Source organism: Neopelma chrysocephalum, unplaced genomic scaffold (assembly GCF_003984885.1).
Source record: "Neopelma chrysocephalum unplaced genomic scaffold, ASM398488v2 Primary Assembly neopelma1_96688, whole genome shotgun sequence".
Lineage (NCBI taxonomy): Eukaryota > Metazoa > Chordata > Aves > Passeriformes > Pipridae > Neopelma > Neopelma chrysocephalum.
Window position 1 is genome coordinate 926,163 of NW_020925333.1, and position 8,570 is coordinate 934,732.

General features: G+C 49.8%; 1 protein-coding gene across 1 annotated transcript in view; it reads left to right on the forward strand.

The window, feature by feature from the left end:
* The first annotated feature begins 7,690 nt into the window (after positions 1 to 7,690).
* Positions 7,691 to 8,570, forward strand: part of GDNF (glial cell derived neurotrophic factor) — a 21,188-nt gene continuing 20,308 nt past the window's right edge. Inside the window, exon 1 of the mRNA XM_027709158.1 lies at positions 7,691 to 7,750. The gene's annotated coding sequence lies outside the window, so the exon portion shown is untranslated. The remainder of the gene's footprint in view (positions 7,751 to 8,570) is intronic.

Below are 8,570 nucleotides of genomic sequence, written 5' to 3' on the forward strand. Positions count from 1 at the left end.
CAACAATAATTCACTATAGGTAATAGCTTCTGCAAAAGCCTGCTGGAACTACCCCTCATACAGCAGCACCACACCAACTCTAGAAGCAACTGTCTCTTGAGAAATTATCACAATTAAGTCAATGGAAGTATTGCTGGAGTAAGAACAGCAAACATAGTTCCCAATATGGATTTTGTATTAACTTTCATGGATCTAAGACAGCAGATACTTCAAAAACTTTGTACAAAATTTACCAACAGTTATCCATGAAGCCTTGTAACATCTTTCCATCCCAAGATTTACAACATGTTTTTGGTGTTTAAGAAGCTGTGTTGCAAATTTTAACATTTTTGACATCGTTTTTCAAACTGATCATATCTTTCGGGTAAAAATGACTGATCAGACTTGGGATTCTTTCACACCTTCCCTCATTTACTCACCTCTACGTTCCTAAATGTCTGCACTCTATTTCAGTTTGCTGATTAATACTGTCTGGGGTTTTTTCACTTCCCCTGCACAAAAGCAGTGAAAATATAGCTTCGTGCTGAGACATTTAAAGATCCAGGAACGAATTCTGCAAGAAGCTTGCATGTATCTAAGGATGTTAATCATCCTCAGCTCAAAGTCAATATTTCACTGTTATGCTGAACCAAGATGGTAAACATAATCTTGAGAGAACTTCCTTGAAGATCACATATATCATTTTACTTCAGAGTCTCACTATCCATGGAGAGCTCAGAGGTGCCAGCAAGAAGATGGTACAGTCCCCCACACTTTTTCTTGCTAAAGGAAAAAGAGGTCTATGCACAATCCTGCAAAGATTTCATAAAACACAAGGCAAAATTTACTTGCTCCTACTGAGTGACTTTAAAGGAAGTCTGGTATAAATAAAATGTGTCAGTTTGCATTTTCATCCTGGAATATAGCCTCAAATTTTCAGAACTTTTTTCCTAGCTGCTGAAGATTTTCACATCTGTAAATTCACAGCCCTTTTAATTATTGTTATACTTATTTTGCGTGAGCTATTTTCTCTGAATTTGTAACAAGTCATAAGTTTTCTGCTCTGTTAAAGTATAATCATAAATGCCACTTTCTGAACACAGAGACCAAATAAATGTTTCTAGTTTCAGTAATAGTGAAGTTTTCCCAGTTTAAGCCAGCACATTGGTGTGTTACAAGATAATGCTCAGCACACATTATAACTGTTTTATATAAAAGCAAAATTAAACAAACACTTTCATAAATCCACATTTGCAAGAGAAGACAAAGTATCAGTTAATTGGCTCTACATGATGATGCACACATAAGCAAGGAGCAGAGATTTATAGCCCAGTTGTTCTCGTAACCAATCCCAATTACAATGTGTCTCTGTTCATCCCAACAGAAACATCTGCCTAACCACTAGGGCTAGAGATAACCACTGCTATCTGACATTCCAGTGGTTTACAAGGGCAACGCAGTTAGAGCTGCAAATCTGCCGTAAGCAAACAGCTAAATACTCTGCTGAATGCACCACAGTCATTCAGACTACTGAGATGCTTCTTCCTATCCTTAGTAACAGGCTAAGATGGAACTTTATCCAAAAGAACCAAGCTTCTGCTCCATATCTCATAAAATTTGATGGGGTTTGGTTTGTGGTTTTTTGCAGTATTTTTTTTAACAGTTTATCCTGGCAGAACTTACAAGCTAATGAATACTTCTGAATGACCTTCCTTATGTCTTATGCCAACAGCTGACAGCAGAATTCAAATTCAGAAATACAGAAAAAACCCTTGGGAGAGAGAATCCAAACAGAAAAGCTCACCACTTTTGCAAAATGTCGCTGCTTGTTCCAGTTGTCCCTCTGCATGACTTGCTCCTCTTGGCTGCTTTCAGCACAGATTAGTGACCTTCAACCCTGACAAATATGTCACCCTCATGCTTTTATGATCTCATAATCTCTCAGAAGGTGACACATTCTGAGATTAAATATACCCAGTGGCAGCATAATACAGATGCAGCTGTGATTAATGCCAATTAAAACAGTAGCAGCATATGACAGCTGTTACAATTACTTTTAATTAGCAAATTTTAAACACTGTTATGAGGCTTCACTTCGAAGTATGCAACTAAAATAGGTCTTGAGCTCATGATTCCTTAGTCCTTTGAGTGGTTTTCTGCTAAAGAACTACTGCATGAAAGGCTTTAGCAGAAAAGCTTTGCATGATCTGCTCGTATTTCCCTGGAAACTGTCTCATAAAGGATAAAGGAACTTCAGTTATTGGGGGAATTGGATCACAGGACACTGCCTAGATGAACTGTTAAACACAATTTGCCTACAGTGTTCCCCATGGTACATTAAACTTTACCTATAAATATACAACTTAAACAATACAAGCAGGTATCTACAGTAAGGTTCTGCAGTATCAGTCCAAAGATGAGAAGGTTGCTTTTCAGCCCCGTTTGCCAAATCTCACACCAATTTTAGAAACATGGCATCTTCTCCCCTTCTTACATCACAGCAAGAGAAGTGCCCCTGCTTTGGACTTGCTTCCATTGCACTGGGAGGTCTGCCTGAAGCACGTGCAGACATGCTGACTGCACCTATCCCGGGAAAATAAACACTGCTAGGGGTGCTGCCAGACCCAACCATTGATGCTATCACACTGGTAGAAGAGTCACTGGCATGCTGGGACCCATGCTGTCCCAGGAAACCCCATCCCACATGGGTGCAGGAGTCCACAGGGGCTAGGAACCACCCCATGCAGCCACCCTCTCTAGGTGAGAGTGGGAAGGATGTGGTCAAAGATCCCAAGCAGCAGTTAGCCCCCAGGCAAAGGAACAGACCTTGGCACTGGCCCACAATAATTCTAATAAACACAGCAATTAGGGATACCTTTAGCTGGATTGCTTGAGCAACACAGGTAATCTGGGCTCCAGCACAGGGTAGGCACCTCATAGGCCCCAACAGACCTGCACTGCCAAGGGGGATATCTGTGCTGCCACATTTTCACTCTACTTCTCACCTAAGTCAATGTCTTACCCCTTGCCCATCAGTTAACTCACCATAATACACGTCCTGTGAGATGCAGAAATGACAGATCCAGTGTCGGATGTCAGCGCAGAGCAGAATGGCCACCCATGTCCCCAAAACAACGAATTCAATACAAACTTTAATCATCTTAAATAAAGAAAGGGAATGAATGCTCAAAGCTAAGTTTCATGCAATGGCCCAACACTGCAGGGATCTCCTGAAGGTCTAGGGCTGACCAAGGGCATTTGACATCATGCAGGATCAGGCAGCTGTGGCCCAAAACATAACTGCTTCCTCAAGCATGCAGCTGCTCCATGCATTTTCCTGGTACTCCGATGACTTCCAAGGGCGCTTGCTTCAACAACAGCACAGTCTCCTCTGTTACTAGTACCAAAGAAACCACCACTTACTGCGTGAGCAGTCATACTATGACTAAGAAATCATGTTTCATATTTCTAAGATAGCTTAGAAATTACAATATGGAGCGCTTGACATCTTAAGAGATCTATACATCATGTTGACACATATAAACAAAAAATGAGACCATACTGCATAATGTCAAGCAGCTTTTTAGCTTGTTTTAAAAGAGGCAACCTTTACAATGTAAAGACACACTTTATTTAGGTCTGAATGGGTCATTTTTCTCTTCCTGGTTTTTTTTCTTGACAGCAGACATTCTTTTTTTTTCTTCACCAAAAAGAGTTTTATCTCAAGCAGCTCCTAAACACTTTTATGATCTCCATAGAAAAATATAATCAATTCTGAAGTTTTTGTAGCTTTTGTTAGATCAATAGAACTCTGGAAATCTTTCAGCAGCTACTTTAGTTTTCATGAAGCAAGAGTTTACAGGGCTCTCAGTAACTCTTCTTACCAAGAGACTTGCATCAGCAGCACAGGGAGAGGCAGGTACATTATTTTGTGATTAAGAACTAGCAGGTTTTCTCTCCATTTATTTCAACCCTCCTATTAGTGCAGCTAAGACATCTGCATAACATTTCCCTTCACTATGGTTCACATGAGCTAAATAACGCATAAGTTTAAAAATGGGCTTTCAGCAGCTTTTAATAGCAAGGAAAAATAAACTCCTGCAGTATTATAGATGGACAATCTCTGTCCTGGCTTCATTACCTTATGTTATTTAAAGAAAATTAGTGGCTTTGCACAGACAAAACCAATGCAAAAGAACAATATGCTGGGCTCATTTTATCCAATATGTGCAGTAAGGCTTTAACTAATGATCTTTTACTTAAAATACTAGGACTCTGTGTCACCGCAAACAGGGTAACCAAGGCATTCATTTCAACATGTCCGTCTGTCCCTGAACTTTAATGGAGGCACCACGTTGTATCCATTCCTCTGCTCTGCTCAGGCTGGGAGCTGGGAATGGCTTTTTGTGCATACAGCACTTGGTGCATACAGCACTTGCATCCATTGCCCTTCCCAGGACTACGTGTAAATAATTTTGTGACAGAGGTAGCACAGCCTGAACAGTATCGCTGAACCAAACTAAGCACTGCTTGTTGTAATGCCTTCTCCTGTCCCCTTCTGGCATGCATTTATCAGATGCCTGTGTCTTTATTGTACAGATAGCGTACAACCAATTTCTATTCAACAGACTGTTCTGTCGTTGTTCCACCCATTTGTTGTTGTCTGCAAAGAAGCTGCACTTCAGAAACTTTTATTCCAGGTGGCTATCACCGGATTGTCTGTGCTGTAAAATAAATTACTTTTAAGTGAGCATTTACATTTATGTATATTACTCCTTAATATTTGTAACGAGAGATAAATTTTGGGAGTATTTTACTCTCCTGTGCTTAGAAGAAATCTCCTTTCTGCAAATTAGTCTTTCTCCAAATGGCACAGTTAGGAAAAGAAATACCCTGAAGTTAAAAAAAATCTAATAAAGTAATTAATTTAGACATTATTTCTGAGTAATAAATCTGTTGCTTCTGTAGACATGGGGACATGTTCCCAAGAAAAGCTGCCCACTTCATCACAAATGCCCCATTTATTGGAAGATAGTTGTGAAATTTCTCCTCAGTAGGTGGATGACTGTGGCGATGGAAAAGCCATGCTGCCCAAAGGGCTGCATGAGGAGGTTCATGTTCATCTCTCTGTCTTGTCATCTGATGGAAATTTAGATGTCTCCTGCAGAAATATTTGTCCTGGCAGCCCATCCAGATGACATTTAGCAGACCCCCTACATTTCCAATAAACATCTCAAAAACCTTCACTACTTTGACTGTGGAGGGCACGGGGATTGCATCTCACTCTCATTACATCCAGAGAGGTGACTATGACGCACTCTACAGAGCTACAGCTCCTGGCCCGACATCTCCTTCAGAGCTGAGTGCTTGGAGGATTCTGCACATTTCATACCGATGAAGACCAAACAAGTGTTGTTGGCGTGCACAGACGTGGCTCTGGAGACCACACGCGAGGTCCTCACCCTACTTCCTAGCCAAGGGATACAGAGAGAGCACAAGTGGTGCAGCAAGGGCTGCGCACAAAGCCTAGGGCATGCAGCGGGAGCTGATCCCACCTGCCTCCTGTATCCTCTCCCTGCGGGGCCTCGGCTGGCTGGGACTTACAAAGGGGAACGGCCAGAGGGGAGAACACGGGAAAGAAAGAGGGACAGAGAAAATGGTATAAAACAGACGAAGTGGCGCAGCGGAATGGGCACAGCCGGGGGCAGGCAGACCATGGTGCCGCTGACGGTGGCGGCGTCCGCACGGGACTAGGCTCGGCGTCCCCCTCCTCCGTTTCGCCGCCCTGCCGGATCATCCCCCGCCCCGGAGTGCAGCCGTGGCCGCCCTCACTGGTTCAGGCAGCCCTCACTGGTTCAGGCAGCCGTGCCCGCAGGGGTCTGGGAGCGGGCAGCGGCCACCGAAGGAACTGCCCGGCGGCTGCCCGCCTTTCCTGAGAGTGGGACGACCGGTGCGCACACGTGTGAATGCACAACCACACCGTACGAGCGGAGGGCATGCGGAAACAAACCCGCAGCCAGGTGTCAACTTTGGGGGCAGCCATGCCCAGCCCGGGTCCCTCCGTCCCGCAGCTCCGGCGCTCGGGGCTGTACCAGCGCGGGGGCTTCAGGAGCGCGTTGGTCTCCTGGGGGGTTCGCTGCTCCATCCCATATCCGAGCGCCTTCCCCCCACAAAAATAAAATACCCCAAAGCAAAGAATATATTAAAAGAGAAGACGCGAGGGGCAGAGGGAGCGGTCTGTGGGACGCCGCACAAGCCCTGCGCTCCCCAGCCGCCCGCCCGGGCTGCGCCGCGCTAATTCCACAGCACCGGCGACATGAGGACCTCATATCTCTGGACAACTGCGTGAGTCATAAATACACGGCCCGGGGCTGAAAGCCGAGACTGTTTACAGCGACTTCGCCGCGGCCTCCGGCGAGTCAACCCCCCGCGCAGGGGCCGGTCTGCGCAGGGGTCCCGCACGCCGCACCCCGCAGCGCAGCTCCCGCGGGGCACCCGCGGCCGCGGCACCTGCGGCCGGCGAGGGGCGAGGAAGGGACAGCCTCCTCGCCACCTCCGGCCGTCGGTCGGTCCGTCAGTCCGTCCGCCCGCGAGAGCGCGGCGATCGGCACTGGGGAGGGACCCGGTGTTGGGTTACCCCGGCCCGGCCCCGCCGCCGCCGCGGGGCCAAGCGGGTGCCGCGGGGCTGCGCCGGCGGCCGCGCAGCCCGCGGTATGTCGGGCCGGTGACTTCAGCCGGGAGATATTTGGAGGCTCCGCGGAGTCCGGTGCGGGGGGCCAACGTGTGTTTGGGTCTGAAAGCGAATCAGCGGAGGGCGCGTCACTGCCAAAGGGCCCTATAAATCCATCTGCGGCGCCGAGTCGCCCTGGCAAAGCCCTCGCGTCCGCACGTCCGGCTCCGCGCTCCCTCCGCCCGCGGGTGCGGCGCCCCCCGCGCCTCGCCCAGCCCCGCGCCCCCGCCCAGCCCCGCTGGCGCCCGGGCAGCCGGGCGCGCCCAGGCCCAGCCAGAGCGGGCGCTCCCGACACCGGCCCGGCTTCCCGCCGCGCTCCCGCTTGGATCTAAGCTTTCGCCGCGACGAGACCCCGCTCTGGAGGAGGAAGCCTTGCTGTTGCTGCTACCGGCTCTACAAATCCCAGCGCCGGCCTCTGATTCTCACAGCAGGCTGAGGGGGGGTGGTTTGATTTTTTTTTTTTCCCCTTCCTTCCTCCGCTGGGGTGGGGTTTTTTTCTCGTGGTTTTCTTTTTTTTTTTTTCCTTTCCCGCCGTTGTGTGAGTGTCCTAGCGGTCCGCGGCTCCCCGCAGTGCTGGACCAGCTGGCATTACAGGAGCGCTGATGTCTTCATCTGACTCCCCGCAGTTGTTGATGGAGTGTCTTTCTCAGATTTCCAGGCAGGGTCCCAAGCGCAACACCCAGCGCCAGCTCCCGCTGCCAGGCGGCGCTCCCCGAGGCTCGGGCCGCTCCCGCCGCTGCTGAGCGCGGCCCCGGGGCCGGAGCGGGCAGAGAGCCCCGCGGCGCCGCTCCTGCCGCGGGCATAGCACCTGCGGCGGCGGCGGGGGAGGCCGCCGGGGACTGTGCTGGCGGCTCCCCGTTGCCTCCATCCAGACCTGCGACCTCGCTCCCCTCCTCCACACATCTCTCCCCCTTCCCCCCTCCTTTGTGCAAAGAGGGTGCCGGCGGTCGGACCCCCGACCTGCCCACATGCATCGCCCGTCCGGCCGCTCGACTCCACTGCGTTAATGTCCATCTCGGGTCCGACGAGACCAGCTCAGAGGTGAGAGCGAGGCGGAGTGCGCGGAGGGGCGGGTGGGTCGGGCGGGCACTGTCCCCGGGGACACAGGGCTGCCCCGTAGCCCACGCCGAACACGGCGAAGTGCGAAGGCAGCGGCCGGCGGGGAAAGCGCGCCCCGAGCAGCGGCCGCGCCCCGAGCCCCGCAGCGGGATCGGGACGGCCGCGGGTTCCCCCGCTGCGCCTCCCGGACCGGACACTGCCCTGTGTTGCCCTCCGGGCCAGGCCGAACCGGGCTGAGGGCGGCTGTCACCCCCGGGCAGCGGGTACGTGCTGTGGCAGACTGCGAGCAGGGCGGTCGGGGAGCGAGGAGAAGAAAAAGGGACAAGGGAAGGGAGAGAAGGAAAGGGAAAGGAGAAGGGACGAGAAAGAGGACTGGAGGAAAAAAGAGAGAGAGAAAAAGAGAGGGAGAGAAAGAGAGAGAGAGAGAGAAAGAAAGAGAGAGAAAAAAGGAGTGAGAAAGAGAGAGAGAAAAAGAGAGAGAGAGAAAGAAAGAGAGAGAAAAAAGGAGTGAGAAAGAGAGAGAGAAAAAGAGAGGGAGAGAAAGAAAGAGAGAGAGAAAAAGAAAGAGAGAGAAAAAGGGAGTGAGAAAGAGAGAGAGAAAAAGGGAGTAAGAAAGAGAGAGAAAGAGGGAGAGAGAGGGAGAGAAAGAGAGAGAGGGAGGGAAAGAGAGGGAAAGAGAGAGAGGGAGAGAAAGAGAAGGAAAGAAAGAGAAGGAGAGAAAGAGAGGGAAAGAGAGAGAGGGAGAGAAAGAGAGGGAAAGAAAGAGAGGGAGAGAAAGAGAGGGAAAGAGAGAGAGGGAGAG